The sequence below is a fragment of the Somniosus microcephalus genome, chromosome 7, assembly GCF_052327205.1.
Source record: "Somniosus microcephalus isolate GS21.2 chromosome 7, FLI_Smic_1.0, whole genome shotgun sequence".
NCBI lineage: Eukaryota > Metazoa > Chordata > Chondrichthyes > Squaliformes > Somniosidae > Somniosus > Somniosus microcephalus.
This window is the reverse complement of record NC_140993.1, coordinates 39,352,915-39,370,953: the sequence shown is the minus strand read 5'-3', so window position 1 is coordinate 39,370,953 and position 18,039 is coordinate 39,352,915.

Genomic DNA, 18,039 nt, shown 5'->3' with positions numbered 1-18,039 from the left:
GGAAATTGATGGGATTGAAAGCCGATAAATCCCCACCGCCTGATAATCTACATCCTAGGGTACTTAAGGAAGTGGCCCTAGAAATAGTAGATGCATTGCTGATCATCTTCCAACATTCGCTGGAATCTGGAACAGTACCCATGGATTGGAGGGTAGCTAATGTCACCCCACTATTCAAAAAAGGTGGTAGAGAGAAAACAGGGAATTACAGACCGGTAAGCCTGACATCGGTAGTGGGGAAATTGCTAGAGTCCATTATAAAAGATGTAATAGCAGAGCACTTGGAAAACAGTGACAGGATCAGACAAAGTCAACATGGATTTACAAAAGATAAATCATGCTTGACTAATCTACTGGAATTTTTTGAGGATGCAACTGGTAAAATAGATAAGGGAGAACCAGTGGATGTGGTGTATTTGGACTTTCAGAAGGCTTTCGATAAGGTCCCGCATAAGAGATTAGCGTGTAAATTTAAGGCACATGGGATTTTGGGCAAGGTACTGACTTGGATAGAGAACTGGTTGGCAGACAGAAAGCAAAGAGTTGTAATAAACGGGTCTTTTTCCGAATGGCAGGCAGTGACTAGTGGGGTACAGCAGGGATTGGTCCTTGGACCCCAGCTATTCACAATATATATTAATAATCTAGACAAGGGAACTAGATGTAATATCTCCAAATTTGCAGATGACACAAAGCTAGGTGGGCGTGTGTGCTGTGAGGAGGATGCCGAGAAACTCCAGGATGATTTGGACAGGTTGGGTGATTGGGCAGAAGCATGGCAGATGCAATATAATGTGGATAAATGTGAGGTTATCCACTTTGGTAGCAAAAACAGGAAGGCAGATTATTATCTGAATGGCAATAGATTGGGAGAAGGGGAAGTGCAACGAGACCTGGGTGTCCTTGTGCACCAGTCGCTGAAGGTAAGCATGCAGGTGCAGCAGGCGGTTAAGAAGGCAAATGGTATGTTGGCCTTCGTAGCAAGAGGATTTGAGTACAGGAACAAAGATGTCTTGCTGCAGTTGTACAGGGCCTTGGTGAGACCACATCTTGAGTGTTGTGTGCAGTTTTGGTCACCTTATCTGAGGAAGGACGTTCTTGCCATGGAAGGAGTTCAGCGAAGATTCACCAGGCTGATACCTGGGATGGCAGGAATGATGTATGAGGAGAGATTGGATCGATTGGGCTTGTACTCACTGGAGTTTAGAAGAATGAGAGGGGATCTCATCGAAACTTATAAAATTCTAACAGGACTAGACAGACTAGATGCTGGAAGGATGTTCCCGATGGTCGGGGTGTCCAGAACCAGGGGTCACCATCTAAGGATAAAGGGTAGGCCATTTAGGACAGAAATTAGAAGGAATTTCTTCACCCAGAGAGTGGTGAACCTGTGGAATTCTCTACCACAGAAGGCAGTAGAGGCCAATTCATTAAATATATTCAAGAAGCAGTTGGATATATTTCTCAAGGCTAAAGGGATCAAGGGGTATGGGGAGAAAGCATACCCCTTGAATTTGGATGACCAGCCATGATCGCATTGAATGGCGGACCAGGCTCGAGAGGCCGAATGGCCTACTCCTGCTCCTATCTTCTATGTTTCTATGTTTCCCAGACTCCACACCATGGCCTTCCCAGGCTCCACACCATGGCCCTCCCAGACTCCACACCATGGCCCTCCCAGACTCCACTCCATGGCCCTCCCAGGCTCCACACCAGGGCCCTCCCAGACTCCACTCCATGGCCTTCCCAGACTTCACACCATGGCCCTCCCAGACTCCACTCCATGGTCTTCCCAGACTCCACACCAGGGCCTACCCAGGCTCCACAGCATGGCCCTCCCAGACTCCACACCAGGGTCCTCCCAGACTCCACACCAGGGCCTTCCCAGACTCCACTCCATGGCCTTCCCAGCCTCCACACCATGGCCCTCCCAGGCTCCACACAATGGCCCTCCCAGACTGCACTCCATGGCCCTCCCAGACTCCACACCAGGGCCCTCCCAGACTCCACACCATGGCCCTCCCAGGCTCCACACCATGGCCCTCCCAGACTGCACTCCATGGCCCTCCCAGACTCCACACCAGGGCCCTCCCAGGCTCCACACCAGGGTCTTCCCAGACTCCACACCATGGCCCTCCCAGACTCCACACCAGGGCCTTCCCAGACTCCACACCATGGCCCTCCCAGACTCCACACTATGGCCCTCCCAGACTCCACACCATGGCCCTCCCAGACTCCACACCATGGCCTTCCCAGACTTCACACCAGGGCCTTCCCAGACTCCACACCAGGGCCTTCCCAGACTCCACACCATGGCCTTCCCAGACTTCACACCAGGGCCTTCCCAGACTCCACACCATGGCCCTCCCAGACTCCACACCAGGGCTCTCCCAGACTCAACGCCAGGGCCATCCCCACTCCATGGCACTCCATGATTCTCTACTTTGCAGCCCTTCCCAGGCTCTGTGCTCCACGACCTTCTCAGACTGATTCTAAGGTTTTCCAGTTTACACCCAATTTAGCTCCAATGTTACTATTTTAATGATAGAAAAAGAAAACTTACACGACATTGAATTTGATGGAAATGAAAATTGCTAAAAAAAAAATAAGAATGAAGCCCAGAGAAAATAAACTCCAAACACTGGTTAACATATAGATTAAAAGGGAAACTACGATTACTGGAGATCCTGAAATAAAACAAGAAATACACAGCAGGTGCATCAGCACCCAAAGAGAAAAGCAGGTTAATGTTTCCGTGGCAATCCTTCATCAGAATTGTTTATTCTTTATGAATCTCTGCCTTCCGCTGAAGTGACAAGAGGACATGATAGTCTGAACCATGGAACCATCCACAATGCTAATGCTGTGAAAGACAGAAGCCTTGTTTGCAAACGGGGTGTCAGAGATGATCTAAACTTATCTACAAGGCAGCCTTTATCAATACATAACCGCAGTCACTGCCAGAAAGGAAATAACTCAAAATTCACAACAGAGAACCAAGCCATGAGACCTTGAAATCGTTTGTAATAATGTTGACACCAGATCAATACATGACTGTGCTGTAGTTCATCTCCCTTTTATGAGCATAAATTCATCTTCCTTATGTTCGCCATCACCCCAACACCTTCTGACGCTGGACTGAAGGACTCAGGCCCGAAAAATGTCAATTCCCTTTGACAGCAAAACGTTTTTGTGTTTATTTGTAAAGGGGCCTCCCAAATCCACAAGCAATTATTTCAAAATTGCCTGCGGCCTCGAGCTTTTTTGATAGCTTAACGTTTCATTGATTAAAAACTGCAATGCATTTTAGAGTGGAGAAATACTTTTCCTCATGCCCTTGAACACAAAGAGTCCCATAGATTGGCAAACCTGCATTCCCGGCGATTATACTGGGTTCATGCCTACCAGGAGCCTCCGCTGCTGACCCCAGAGGACTTTCCAGAGTCAGGAAAAGAAAAAGAAAGGAAGAAAGGCTCGCATTTATGAAGTGCCTTTCACGGCCTCAGGACGTCCTAAAGAGGTTTACAGCCAATGAAGTTCTTTTGTACTGTAGTCACTGCTGTAATGGAGGAAATGTTGCAACCAATTTGCGCACAGCAAGCTCCCACAATCAGCAATGCGATAATGACCAGGTAATATGTTTTTAGTGTTGCTAGTTGAGGGATAAATATTGACCAGGACATCGGGGAGAGCTCCCTTGTTCATCTTCAAAATAGTGCCGTGGCATCATTTACATCCACCTCAGAGGGCCTCGGTTTAATGTCTCATTTGAAAGGCGGCACCTCCGACAGTGCAGCACTCCCTCAGTACTGGAGTGTCAGCCTAGTTTTTGTGCTCAAGTCTCTGGAGTGGGACTTGAATCCAGAGGGCTAGAACTTTGACTCCTTTTGCGCCTCCCGTTAGCGCCTCCGGGGAACGCTAACGTGGGGCGCAAATGGGTTTGCGACCGGTCGTGGCGATTTCATTGCCTCCTGCTAAATTCGGCGGGAGTTTTGCGGCGGTGGTAAGGCATTGCTACCCAGTCTCCTGTGCCCGGAGATCGTGGCGTCATTGCCGTGCGCAGCGCCTCGGCAGCGCACCGGATTAAACATTTCCTCTCGGCCCCTAGTTGTGCGCCTGCCGTTAACAATGACAGGTAGAGGAGGCGGCTTTCATTCTGATGTCCCCTGGAGGAACGCTATTTAAAGGCGTCCACATCCGGTTTAGTTTTCGTCGGTCTACAATGCCGTATTATTAGTTTCACATAGGCCAAAGAGGCCTTTTGACCAATTTCAGCATTTTGCATTTTAACGAGTGTTCTGGCAAATAAAGATTATTCAGTTTCATTGAGGGGAGATTTGAAAGTGCAATATTTGGATCCTTTCATGGGGGCTGTACTGGCGCTGGACCTCGCCCTCCAGCATCAATGCCAGAGGTAACTGAGGCACAGAGAACGAGTGCAAAATGTGGCCAGAGGAGGCCTTACCCTCCCAGGGTATTCCAGCATCGGTTCTCCTACATGAATTTCACTGAGGACCAGTGTGTTAGAAAGATTCGCTTCAGCAAGGACGTGGTCACAGAGCTCTGCCACCTCCTGCAGCCAGCCCTTGAGCCTCAGATCAGGACCACCAGGGCTCTCTCAGTGGCAGTCAAGGTCACCGTCGCCCTCAGTTTTTACGCCAGCAGATCAATCCAGTGTGCGGCAGGCGACATCTCCAGCATCTCCCAGTTTGCTGTCCATTGCTCCATCCGCCAGGTCACAGATGTTCTGTACAGAAGGAGAACGGACTATATTTCCTTCCCCATGAACAGAGAGAAGCAGCGTGAGGGTGCATGTGACTTTGTCAGGATAGCGGGCTTCCCCAAGGTGCAGGGAGCCATTGACTGCACCCACATCACTTTGGGGGAACCTCATAACAATCCTGAGGTACTCCGTAACCGCAAAGGCTACCACTCACTTAATGTCCAGTTGGTGTGCAACCACACACGGCGAATCCTCATCATCAATGCCCGCTATCCTGGCAGCAGCCATGATGCCTTCATCCTGTGCCAGACTGGTGTGCCAGATCTGTTCCAGCCACCACAGGAAGCTTGTGGCTGGCTGCTGGGAGACAAGGGCTATCCGCTCTCCACCTGGCTCATGACTTCCCTCCACAATCCCAACACTCCTGGTCAGCACTCATATAATGAGAGCCATGCTGTCACCAGAAACATCATTGAGCAGACCATCAGAGTGCTCAAGCAATGGTTCCGCTGCCTTGACTGCTCGGGAGGAGCCCTCCAGTACTCGGCTGAGCGGGTGCCCCTTTTCGTCATCGGCTGCTGCATGCTGCCCAACTTGGCCATCATGAGGGCGCAGCCATTGCCACCAGGCATAGCCGCACCACCTCAGGAGGAGGAGGAAGAAGAGGAGTAAGAGGAACAGGAGGACGAACAGCAGCGATGGAGGAGGCAGCCACTCAATTGGCATTCTGCAAGGTCGGTCTGTGATCGCCTCATCAAACTTCATTTCCAGTGACTTCGAGTTCCTTTCCGGTTGCTGAGCACGTCACCATCATTCCATCACTTTGTGATTCCATACCACACCCCAAAACTGAAATGAGACACAGCACCAAATCTGCAACATTCCAGTAATAAATTTATCAAAAACCATTAACGACATATATACAACAACAATATTGACTAATCACCCTTGTGCAAACCCTTGCCTCCCCTCTTTACAGTCCCCTTTCCTAATCTAGTGCTCCTACGTAGTGTCTCCCCAGTGGCTGCAGCAGGGCTGGTGGAAGGCTGCTGAGTGTTGGTGCCAGAGACTACAGATGGCCTTGCAGGATGCCCTCGACCAGCTCTGGGCCTGGAAGGCTCAGCTGTACACTGCACCACCTCAGGCTGAGCGGCGGCAGTCTGGGCTGGCTGGATGACAGGCAGCGACAAGTGCAATGGTGGAGTGGTAGTGGTGGGATCAGGAATGCTGTCGTCCTGAGAGAGGACAGCAGGTTTCTGCTCCACTGACCCGCTCCCAGTCCCCCGAGGCAGCACTTCAGCATCCCTACCAATCTGCTGGAGCACAGATTGCTGGCCTGCTGCGACACTGTGAGATCCCCAGTGGACTGTGGTGGTCCCAGCGATGATGGCAGCAGTCAGATCTTTTGTGGCATTGTAGGGGGGCATCTTTTACCTGGTTTACGGTCATTTACCTTCCTTTACCTGGTTTACGGTAATTTACCTGGTCAGGCAGCCTTTTGTTTCACAGACTGAGACCAATACCAATCAGTGGTTTTGAATCGCTAAGCCCACCCTTCCAGTTCTGACTGGAGGAACTTATAATTAATGATATATTAAAAACGGACAAATGATCTGGATGTAAGAAAGTCAAACTTTATTAACTAAATAAACTACACCACATGATCAATGTAATCACGGTAAAATTGCTTAGATAGGGGAGGAAAAACGGGCATAACGAGGGAAAACGACTAAAATCACAATTTTAACGAAATCCCACTTTACTCCCCACCCCTATGCTTATCCTAAGTTGCCTTGTGGAAGGTCAGAAAAATATATGCTCACCACTATAATGCCAGCTCCGTGCCCTACGAGATCTTCACTGTCCCGAAGTACAGAAAACACCCCAGTGTTTTAAAAGTAAACTGCTGGTGTTTTTCCTTCTTCAGACAGACTTCCACGCTGTAGAGAGAGGCACACGGAGGCAGGCCAGACAGAGAGAGATGCTTCTCAGAAGCTAGAAGCTATCTTTATATACCCCAATTTTGGGGCCGAGATGTTCCCACCCAAATCCAAGTTCATCTGGCTAAAACAAAAGGGATCCAACTGCCCTATTGTCTGGGATGGGTTTTGAATAAAGCTTGGAGTGGTTTGAATGTGTCTTCATTCTGGGGCCAAAATGTTCCTGCCCACATCTGGAGTTTTCTGGGCTAACAAAAGGGATACAACTGCCCCATTGTCGAGTAATGGGTGATTCAAACCCATTCATTCTTAAACTGTTCCTTTTCTTAGTCTAAAAAAGTCTCTTCCGTAGTTTAGGCGTGTTTCATTGTGTGTGATGGGGTTTGAATGGAGTTGGATTACTATGTAAACAGAAACCGATTCTCTTGTGGTCACTCGAAACCGCAGCCTAAGTGGATAATCCTTTGTGTCAACATCCTTGTAGCAGTTTTCGGTAAACCAACATCGATTACCTCTGAAGGGAGGGGAAACTTCCTTTTTGATTGACAGAATCTGACTGCCAACTTTGATCCTCCCCCTTTTCACAGACATACACGAGCTGCTTCCAAGCCCCTTGGTCCTTGGCCATGCATTCCAATGGCCATTTTACCCCTAGGCAATTTACCAACCTCAAGAGTGCAATTTTTTAAATAAAATGTGCTGTCTTAAAGTGTGCGAATTTTCCCACAAAGTTCCTCGATTCCGGTGTTGTCCACGTGCTGCCCAACTCAATGCAGCACCCCTGCGATTCTGGGTATGTTTTAAAACATTGTCCAACCCAGAGGCAATTTAAAATCACACAAAGTCTTCGTCCACGATGTGGATTAATATTTCCCGATCTTCAGGGACTGAGGGGATTTTGCGAACCCCTACAGCATCAAGCTGAGACTGCATGAGAGCAGTCTGAGACTCGATGGCAGCAAACATTGACTGCATTACAGCACTAAGATGTTGTGTCGTTTCCACCTGTGCTGCAATGGAAGCTGCCACATCGCCCATGACATGCGTCATGAGGTCTGGATCCACACGATCTCTCTGGTAGTCCACTAAACTCTGCAGAGTGGAAATGATGGGCTCCGTGGTGTGCGCAGAGCTCTGTGCAATGTTGGAGGTAGACTCCTCCAAGCTCCTTACCATTGCCAAGAGGCTCTCGGGCACCCTTGCCATCGCATCTATCATCTCAGAGTGCATGGCCATCACCCTTCTTGTGAACACCTCACCGTCAAGGTCCTCATCTGAATCCTGCGCAGCAGAACTCGCCCTCCAGGGAGCTGGCTCCCGAGCTATCCTTTCCCCCTAGCCTTGCTGCAGCCCGCTCGTCCCCGGTGACACACCTGTGCAGACCCCTCTACTAAAGTTGCCTCGAAAGATCGCGCAGTACCAGTATCTGAGGTGGTGCCTGTGAGTGAGAGATGCAGTGACGCGGTGCTTTGCTCCTCCTCCTCTTCTCCTTCCTCACTCTCAGTGGGAGGCTGAGGGACAGACTGGTCATCTGGTTGCTGATTCTCTGAAAGCATAAAGGCACAAGACTCGCGTTAAGGTGAGGGCAGGGGGGCAGGAAGGGAGCAAGGAATGCAGGCAGCATCAGGAGCTGGAAAGTGAGAAGGGTTTGTGGCATGAGGGGGAATTGGGATGAGAGAAGGAGAGGGGATGAAGATACCATTGTTGCCCCCAATGGGGTTGATGTCACCAATGGCCATGGTGCCCACCACCTGCTGCCCAATGAGTCGCAGCACTCGCTCCTCAAGGTCTGTGAGCTGCTGGAGCTGCGCATCACCCCTCCCCCCGCCCCCCGCCTGCCTGTTCTCTGCTGCTCCCTCCTAGGGGAGCTTGGCCTGCTAGAGAAACAAATGTGTTTGAGTGAGAATCCAGATATGTGTTTCGGAGATATGCCTGCTGTCATTGAATAGCTGTGATTGTAGGCAAGGTGTGAGATGTGGATGTGAGTTTGAGTAGGTGAAGATGTTTGGTGGGTGAGTGGTGGCGGTGTGGTTTTTGCGCAGTGTGCACAGACTGAGGTTCAGATGCTGGTATGTTGGAGCTGTTGAAGCATGTACTCACCTTGACCACCCGACTGAGGTCGTTGAATATCTTGCGGCACTTTGTCAGGCTGCGTTCCACCACACTACTGGCCGAGACCTCCCGGGCCACTTCCATCCACATTGCCCTGAACATTTGGGGCAATGGCCTCCTTCCAGTGACCGGGAACAGCACTGCCCTCCTTCGCTCCACTCCAGCCACCAATGCCTCCAATGCCACATCTATGAACCAATGAGCTCTCTCCCTGGGAGTGGGAACAGCCACAGTCATCAAGGGATTCACCTGCTCGCAGGTCGCCTCAAAGACAGCAATGCTGAAAATGAGCATCCGCACAATGATGCAACCTCCGCTTTAAAGCAGGAAGGAACCAGTGTGAATGATTATTGCTGAATACATTGCACCTGAAATTCATTAGCGCTCCACTGGTAGCGCCCCTGTAGGGCCCCACTGAGCTTATTAGTGCTTGATTTAGCACCCCACTTCCTTCCTGGGGTGCTAACACCCAATTTAGTAGAAGTTCAAAATCCTTAGCGCCTGGGGCTAAATTTTCAAAATTTCAAACGTTAGCGCCCCAAACAGGGCGAGACCCAATTTCACCCCCACCACCTTCAGACTCAGAGGCGAGACTGCTACCCACTGAGACACAGTTGAGGAGGTTTCCTGCTTAGGATGCTCCTGGTGGGATGTCGCGGCACAAGTGGCACATAGCGGGCATCTGGATGCCCCTGGAGGCCGCAAAATGTTGTGTCTTGCAACCAGTCCATGGGAACAGTCAGTGCCCATTTCCACACAGAAGGGTGGTGTGTTAGCTCTGCCCTCTGCCTGCCTGATGTATGCTCCAAATTAAACTCACCTCCATAGTATTCGATCTGATAGGACTTGTGCTCTTCCTCTCAAAAGCATTACAACATTACAACAGTGGCTACACTTCAAAAAGTACTTCATTGGGTGTAAAGCACTTTGGGACGTCCGGTGGTCGTGAAAGTGCAAGTCTTTCTTTCTTTCTCAGAAGCTGACTAAATATGGCCGCTGAGGAGCGAGATTTGCTATCAATATTGCAACATTGTTCTCAGCCACACTTCCATTAATAAACCTGCTAGGCTATAGGCATTTGCCAATGGCATGGTGTAGTGGGTGGCGTGTCTGTGCAGTCAGCTTGCCCCTGACTGTTTTGAGCAGTTCGAATCGCTCCCACACCCCTGGGTTTTAGACACCAGACTTAGGTACAGGCGGCGATACAGAATTGGAGTAGACAACTGGTTTGGTGCAAGAAAACAGTATTTTATTAAAAAGGCACAATAAGATTACAACACTGAAAATTACTGGAATAGTTACAGGCTTACTAGAGTACACTTAATTAGGAATGGGGAACACAAGGCACATCGAGGGAAAAATCACATTAATAATACCCCTACCCTTGTCCCACCCCCAATATCTAACTAAATTGTGCTGTAAGGGGGGCCAGGGATTATGCTCACCAATAAGGGTTTCTGGACAGGTTGAATCCTGTCGACTAAGCCGGTTGCGGTTTTGGGGTTCGCTCTTTGTGTCCTTTGAGGCCTGCCGTCATCACGTGGTCTCAGGGCGCGGTGGTGGAGTCGTCTGAGTAAAGTACCCTCTTTTCCCCGTTAGATATAGGGAGTAAAGTCTTTGTTGGGTACTTTACCTTGTAGACTGGAAAACTTTGGGTTTTGTTCTTCTGGCGGTGGTCTGGTCGTCGAACTTTTGTTGTGGTTGGGGTTTGGTTGGCGGTCTTCGGTGTTAGCTCGGTTGCGGTGGCCTAGATCACTACCTGTGCAGTGGTAATGATCTGAAGGTATGGTTACCGCGATGCTCGTGGTCGTTCCTCGTGTAAGGCTGCGGTTGTGGCCTAGTTGTCTTCGGTCGAGCCTGCCCCACCGTGCCCGTCGACTACTTTGAGTTTCGAGTACCTCTGGACCTGAGCGTGTGCCTACTCGTCCCCCAACACTTCTTTGCGTTTCGAGTAAACTTGGACCTCAGCGTGTGCCTGCTTGTCCTCAATGCTTCTCCACACTGCCCTTCTCTGCTTGCTCATCGGCCTTGCCGTTCGTCTCGCCTCGCTTGCCCGCTTGCTGCACACTTTATGTTACCGGTGGGCCTACAATTATACTCTTTCAGAGGTTGTTATCTGTGCGCCAAATCAGGGTTAGTTCTTTGTCTAATTTTTGGCGGGCTCGTTAAAGTGATTATAGTCGTTCACCTTAACTGCTTTTTGGGTGGTTGCCCCGTTGCTAAATGGTCTTTAATGTCTCGGTGTTTGTTATTCATAATGTGAATCGGTATCTTCCTGGCTCGGTAGCCAGTTTAAACTGTAAGCGATTATTTATGCAAAGGTTTGATGGGTTCAAGATTAAGTCTTTCCTGAGTTGATTGGTTTCAGAATGAATGGTCTTATTCTGCATTATCTAGTTGTCTGGCTTCAGAAATAACAAGTCTCTCACAGGCCCAGGCATGTCATTTGACCTGCCGTTTTTGCAGGGCCCTGCTTTCCAATCTTGCAGGCTTCTGCCACGAGGTCCAGAAGCCATTTTCTTTAGGGTACTTTTATTAATAACTTTGGGGAATGTGGGTATTTTGAGAACCCTACACATGGTGCAGTATGTTAATGGTGCACGTGATGAACGTAAAGCATACTTCTAGCCTAAGTTATGGCAAACCTGCGCTCCACTCCACTTTTGTTTTCAGTGTAACTATACGTTGTAGACCTGTATTAGGGCTGTTTTTAGCTTGTCAGCTTTTTTCAGGTTATGTCAGCTGTATGGAGCTGTTGGTCAGCTTTTACAATTTGTCCAGGTTAGCGTGAATAAGCAAGGGATACACAGTGCAGCAGGAGTCCATACTGCCCCTCAATGGGTTCATTGTCAGCTTTACCCTCATCACTACTGAGAATAATCTCTGTCATCCCTTTGCTTGAGACAAAGCGCATCGTTGACTAGAGGCCTTTTTTGTTGACCAAAGAAATATTTCAGGAGGTTAAAATGTCAACAATATTTTTTCCCCCGTCTTTTATATTAAACGCTCCTTGTTGTCTTGAGCCAATAAAATAAGAACATAAGAACATAAGAAATAGGAGCAGGAATAGGCCACTTGGCCCCTCGAGCCTGTTCCGCCATTCAATAAGATCCTGGCTGATCTTGGACTCAAAGCCACTTCCCTGCCCACTCCCCATAACCCTTCACTCCCTTATCTTGCAAAAATCTGTCTATCTCCAGCTTAAATGTATTTAATGACCCAGCCTCCACAGATTTATGACCCTCTGAGAGAAGAAATTCCTCCTCATCTCAGTTCTAAAAGGGCGACCCTTTATTCTGAAGCTATGCCCCCGAGTTCTAGATTTCCCCATGAGGGGAAACATCTGCTCAGCACCTACCTTGTTGAGCCCTCTCAGTATCTTATATGTTTCAATAAGATCACCTCTCATTCTTCTAAATTCCAATGAGTATAGGCCCAACCTGCTCAACCTTTCCTCATAAGTCAACTCCCTCATCTCAGGAATCAACTGTGTGAATCGTCTCTGAACTGCCTCCAATGCAAATATATCCTTCCTTAAATAAGGAGACCAAACTGTATGCAGTACTCAAGGTGTGGTCTCACCAATACCCTGTACAGTTTAGCAGGACTTCCCTGCTTTTATACTCCAACCCCCTTGCAATAAAGGCCAACATTCCATTTGCCTTTTTGATTACTTGCTGTACCTGCATTCTAACGTTTTGTGTTTCATGCACAAGGACCCCCAGGTCCCTCTGAACTGTAGCATTTTGTAATCTCCATTTAAATAATAATTTGCTTTTTTATTTTTCCTAACAAAGTGGATAACCTTGCAATTTCCCACATTATACTCCATCTGTCAAATGTTTGCCCACTCACTTAGCCTGTCTATATCCCTTTGCAGATTCTTTGAGTCCTCTGCACAACTTGCTTTCCCACCCATCTTTGTATCATCTGCAAACTTGGCTACATTATACTCGATCCCTTCACCCAAGTCATTAATGTAGATTTTAAATAGTTGAGGCCCCAGCACCAATCCCTGTGGCGCCCCACTAGTTACCGTTTGCCAACCGGAAAATGACCCATTTATCCCGACTCTCTGCTTTCTGTTAGTTAGCCAATTCTCTATCCATGCTAATATATTACCCCCAACTCCATCAGCCCTTATCTTATGCAGTAACCTTTTATGTGGCACCTTATCGAATGCCTTCTGGAAATCCAAATACACCACATCCACTGGCTCACCTTTGTCCACCCTGCTCGTTACATCCTCAAAGAACTCCAGCAAATTTGTTAAACATGATTTCCCTCTCATAAAACCATGCTGACTCTATTTGACTGTATTATGATTTTCCAAATGCCCTGCTACTGCTTCCTTAATGAAAGACTCCAGCATTTTCCCAATGACAGATGTTAGGCTAACTGGTCTATAGTTTCCTGCTTTCTGTCTCCATCCTTTCTTAAACAGGGGTGTTACATTTGCGGTTTTCCAATCCGCTGGGACCTCTCCAGAGTCCAGGGAACGTTGGTATATTGCAACCAATGCATTGGCAAATTATCCTGGCTCACTGGGCAGTTTGATCTGTTCCAACCTGTTTTTCAACAACAACAGCTTGTATTTATATAGCGCCTTTAACGTAGTAAAACGTTCCAAGGTACTTCACAGGAGCATTATAAAACAATATTTGACACCAAACCACATAAGTAGATATTAGGACAGATGACCAGAGATAGGTTTTAAGGGGTGTCTTAAAGGAGGAAATAGAGGTAGAGAGGCTGAGAGGTGTAGAGAGGGAATTCCCAAGCTTAGGTCCTTGGCAGCTGAAGGCATGGCCACCAATGGTGGACATTCACCAATGTCACAAGCTACAATCCCTACAAGCTGTTTTGAAGTAAAACATGGTGCTACGTTGTATTGGTGACTGTTTTGAAATATTTCACATTCACAGAGCAAGCTCACACTGTTGCAGTGTGAACAGATATAAAAGATTATAATGAGGCAAACAAATTATAAATAGATTTCCCCTTTGCTCTCAAAAAGTGACTCTCCAGACACGATCATAGATCCTGTGATAAGTAAGTAGGAAATCCTATTCTACTTATGAACTCCAATAACTGTGTAGAGCCAGTCCCTTGATAACATCATTCATTACAGTGGCCTTACCAGTGATTAAATGGTTATGACACATCTTTGGAAAGGCAGGCAAACTTGTGTCTTCTGCTTAACTTTTTTTCAATTGCAATTCTATCCTGCAAATATGTCATTAGCTTACTAAGAGATCCAGGTTATGCTATAATCAGAATTCATGAAGCTATTGATAAAGTAGACATTTTTCAAACCCTTTGTACCACATCCCGTTTAATCATTCATTCAGCTGGTCAACCTGAACAGACACACAAGGCTGGATTTTCCATTTCATTCCATTCAATGTTCAGGCGGTGCTGAGACGGGCAGGGGAGAGATCTGTAACGTCGAATCCCTGCTCTTTTTTTGCCCATATGATTTTCAGACACTAACTCTTCCCAACACTGATAGAACTCACCCAACTACAGGTGAGGGTACTTAAATGTGGTGGTACCCTATGCCCCATTTTTTGCCATTACCTCCTCCTTCTTCGGCAGCACCTCCCAAACCCACGACCTCTTCCACCTAGAAGGACAAGGGCAGCAGACACATGGGAACACCACCACCTCCAAGTTCCCCTCCAAGTCACACACCATCCTGACTTATAAGTATATCGCCGATTCTTCATCGTCACTGGGTCAAAATCCTGGAGCTCCCTCCCTAACAGCACTGTGGGAGTACCTTCACCAAATGGACTGCAGTGGTTCAAGAAGGTGGCTCACCACCACTTTCTCAAGGGCAATTAGGGATGGGCAATAAATGCTGGCCTTGCCAGCGACGCCCACATCCCATAAAATGAATTTAAAATAATGAATCATGCCCCAATGAAATGGGTGGCCACCATTGCTAGGTGGTATTTGGAAAGCAGAAATTCATTTCCAGCGCCCAGTTGCTGTTAGAACAGGGTTCATAACAAACTGATTTCTCAGCTGATTTGAATAATTATATTTTCATTTTTTTTGGTATGAACTAGTTTAATAATATCTATCTTTATGCCTTCTGCTTTCATTTCCCCTCTCTTCCAATTCTAAAGAGGCCATACCTCTGTATCTTTGCTTCTTGGAAAAAGAAAAAGGGTGAGGAGTGGAAGGAGTGCCGGCTGGTCAGGCACCACGGGAGACAGAATTACAACACAGGCCATTCAACCTGACCAGTCCATGTTGGTGTTTACGCTCCATATGAGCAGTAGTCCTTATCCCATGTGCTCGCTCTAATCCCATTGTCCTTTATTCCCCTTCAAACACCTATCTACCCTATCTCTATTGTGGTCTCTTCTTTAATCAGTGGCTCTGGTAGTGTAGTCTACAGCCTTGTAACCCTCTGTTTAAGAAACAGTTTCTCTTTCTCTCTGTGCTAAATCTCTGTTTAATCAGTTCTCCACTCCAGAATATACAGGCAACCTACAGCCTACCGCCAACTCATCCAGTTGCAGTGACTGCAGAAACTGCATGTTGCAAGAGAAGCCAACAATAAGTTATGCCATAACAACAGAAAAAGCTGGAAAAACTCAGCAGGCCAGGCAACATCCGTGGAGATGTTCTGAAGAAGGGTTTCAACCTGAAACGTTGACTCTGTTTCTCTCTCCACGGATGTTGCCTGGCCTGCTGAGTTTTTCCAGCTTTTTCTGTTGTTATTTCAGATTTTCAGCATTCGCAGTATTTTGCTATTGTAATAAGTTATGCCACCTGGCCTGCAGCCCACTTTCGCCATGGGCACCTTTCTGCCAGTTGGATTGACGGTCAAAAAATGCCCCGAATGTTTATGCTGTAGGGTGACTGTAGTGGCGCTTCGTAATTTCCAAACATGCAGCCACTGAGCTTTGAGGCTTTAGCAACGAGTAGACGCGTGTCGAAATAAAACGTTCCAAACCATAACTTTGTCTTTAAACTGTTTACTGTAACACCTTACAAACAGAATTACAAAGCAAAACACGTTTAAACGCACACGGTCAAAAACGGTATTGCTCCAGCCCTCAAAGCTTCTGCCTTCTCCAGCCTCGTGGTGCTTGAGCTGTAAAATGGCTGGATACCATGTGACAAGCTTAAGGACTGTACCATTGCAGCAAGAATAAAGGGGGTCACTCAGCCTATACTATTGTAACAAGAAAAGAGGGGGTTTCTCAATACAATACGTCAGTCAGGTAAATTAACTGTATTATACTATTGAACCAATATTTTAAAGTATTTTCTTTCTTAAACTTTCACGACTCTTACATTCCGGCCCCTAATTGACTAGGCACATGAAGCATATCAATTACTCAAACATTCTTAAGAGTCATAAACTAATGAGTTCAACATATTTACAATATAAATGTCCACTTTTTTTTGTTCAGGAACCTTTCACGCTGCTTCTTGTAGCAGGCAGAGCTTTGTGATCGGTCTTTCCAGGGTACTGGTCTTGGTTTGCAAACAAACGCGACGAACAACGCCTCTGGAGTCTGGCATGGTCTTAATTATTTTTCCCATCAACCAAGAATTTCTAGGGGCTGAATCATCCACGATTAAGACGATGTCTCCGGCAATGAAGTTCCTCTTTACTTTGGACCATTTTTGACGCTCCTGTAGCAGAGGTAAGTATTCTCTTGTCCATCTGGTCCAGAAAAGGTCTGACATATACTGAACTTGCCTCCACTTCCGACGTGCATACAGATCTTTTTTGAAGACTCCCGGGGGCATGACTGGCTGTGTTTTCAACAACAACAGCTGGTTCGGGGTCAGGGCTTCGAGGTCATTGGGATCATCTGATGTCTTAGTTATCAGTCGGTCATTAATGATGGCTTCAACCTCACACAGAACGGTTTGAAGTCCCTCGTCGTCAAGCACTTGCAGCTTCAGTACAGAACTGAGTAGTTTTCTTACGGTGCGTATCTGTCTTTCCCAGACACCTCCATGGTGGGATGCAGCCGGTGGATTGAAGGTCCACTTAATTCCTGTTTGCATCATGGCTTCCTGTATTTTAAGCTGATTCCAACCTTCAATAGCTTCCCGTAGTTCTCTCTCTGCTCCGACAAAATTAGTGCCATTATCAGAACGCATAATGGACACCTGTCCTCTTCTACAGACAAAGCGCCGCAGGGCGTTAATACAGGAATCAGTGTCAAGCGTGTGTGCCACCTCAATATGAACTGCTCTGATGGTCAAACAAGTGAAAAGCACACCATGGCCTAGAAATTGGGTTTTGGCGCAGCGACGGCTTTAGCGCCGGAAGTTAGTGCCGGAGCTAAGTCGCGCTGGGCGGGCCAAAAATTCACTAGTTCTGCGCCCAAATGGCTGCCGGCGCTGCTGAAAGCTGTTTGCGCCTGAAAACTGGCGCTATGCGCTGAATTGCGGCGCTATTCCGGCGCTGCGGCGCCCGCTGCGGTGCAGCAGGTTCGGGAAGTGCAGGCCTCCTCCTTCCCTTAAGGAGGAGCTGCCTGCACCCGGCCGCGGCCCGCGAAAATCATTGTAAAAATGAGCCCGGCACCTCGGACAAGTGCCGGGCTTGCATCTGTCCCGGAGGGGGGGGGGGGGAGAAGTCCGGGGAGGGAGCTGCGGCCAGGCGGCCGGCGGGAAAGCGGCCGGCCGCCGCGGGGCCTTTAATGCGCCGGCGCAAAGTCCAGTAAGGCACCTCTGCCAGAACGTTGCTTGCGGCTGCCACGGGCGAGGCGGCCGCAAGTCAATTTCGGAGTTCGGGCGGGTTACCATGGCAACCGGGACGCTGCGCACACCGATGACGTCATCGGTGCCGGCGCAGCGCTAACGGCCTAACGCCGATTTAGGGACCCACTCAATTTCCAAACTGGCCATAACTCCGGCGCTAGGCCCTCTAGCGCCTCAAAAGCGGCGCTAAGCCTACCGAATTTCTAGGCCCATATCTCTTGACAAGGCTCCGTCCCCGCTTTACCTCGAAAGGCCCGAAATAGTCCACCCCTACGTTTGTAAATGGGGGCTTGTCTGGTGACAAACGGTCTTCAGGCAGGTCTGCCATTTTCTGCTCCCCAGCTCTAGCGTGTAACCGTCTGCAAACAATGCATTCAGAGAGTACTTTTCTTATTACAGAATTAGCTCCTGGAATCCAGTATCTTTGTCTTAGCTTTACAAGCACATGGTTCCTCCCACTGTGTCCAATACTCTGGTGTATATGCTGAAGAATGAGAGTAGCAACCCGGAGGTCCTTAGAAAGGA